The 773-nt window shown below is 66.2% G+C and overlaps 1 protein-coding gene across 1 annotated transcript in view; it reads left to right on the top strand.

Moving 5' to 3' along the window:
* Positions 1-773, top strand: part of SEMA3F (sema domain, immunoglobulin domain (Ig), short basic domain, secreted, (semaphorin) 3F) — an 11,316-nt gene that overhangs the window by 1,840 nt on the left and 8,703 nt on the right. The window lies entirely within an intron of this gene.

Raw genomic sequence — 773 nt, 5'->3', positions numbered from 1 at the left:
CAGCACCGGTGTTGCACAGGGAGAGCTGTGGCAGGGGCTGTGCTGGCACACCTGGCCGTGTCAGAGACGTCCCTGGATGGATGTCACCCAGCCCTGAAGACCACGCTGCGCAGCAAGAAGGCGGCATCAAAGCTGCGTGCCGCCGGGCTGGATGCGTGGTAGACAGAGGAGCGTTTTTGGGACAGCCCTGGGAGGGAGCCAGGCTCTGCAAGGAGCAACAGGGGTGTCCCAGGGGACCCCGAGCCCTGCGAGGTGTCCATCTTCCAGCGCCAGGGTGGCAGGTCCTGGGCTGTGTCCTCTCCTGCGGTTGGAGTGAGCCGGGTGCCACCAGCCTGAGCCAAAGGAGGAGCACGACGCTGGACATGGAGGATGGGCGTCTGCCTCGGTGTCCCCCGAGCCTGGCACGGGCACCAAGAGAGGCGGATGCTGCTTGGACCACTCCGGATTGGGACTGGATTGGGACCAGATTGGAGCCGGACTGGGCAGTGGCAGCATTTGAGGACCAGGGGTGCCAGTGATATTGAGGACAGCATCGTGGTGTCCCCTCTGGTGGAGCTGGTGGTGGTGTGGCAGGGATGGGGGGGTCCCAGTGACCCCCACGGTGCCAGTAGCTTCCCCGGTGCCGTGGCTCGGCGCCAGGGCAGTGTTCCTCTCCACGGGGTGCTGCCAGCTGGGTGGCACGTGCCAGCGTTGCGTTCCTGGGCATGAACCCAACTTGGATGGCTCTAACGTGCAGCCACCGCTCCGCTCTCTCCTGCCCCGCACCGCGGCGC

This window comes from Charadrius vociferus, unplaced genomic scaffold (assembly GCF_000708025.1).
Source record: "Charadrius vociferus isolate BGI_N301 unplaced genomic scaffold, ASM70802v2 scaffold2206, whole genome shotgun sequence".
Taxonomy (NCBI): Eukaryota; Metazoa; Chordata; class Aves; order Charadriiformes; family Charadriidae; genus Charadrius; species Charadrius vociferus.
The sequence above is the reverse complement of the archived record's forward strand: the minus strand, read 5'-3'. Positions and strand labels throughout refer to the sequence as shown.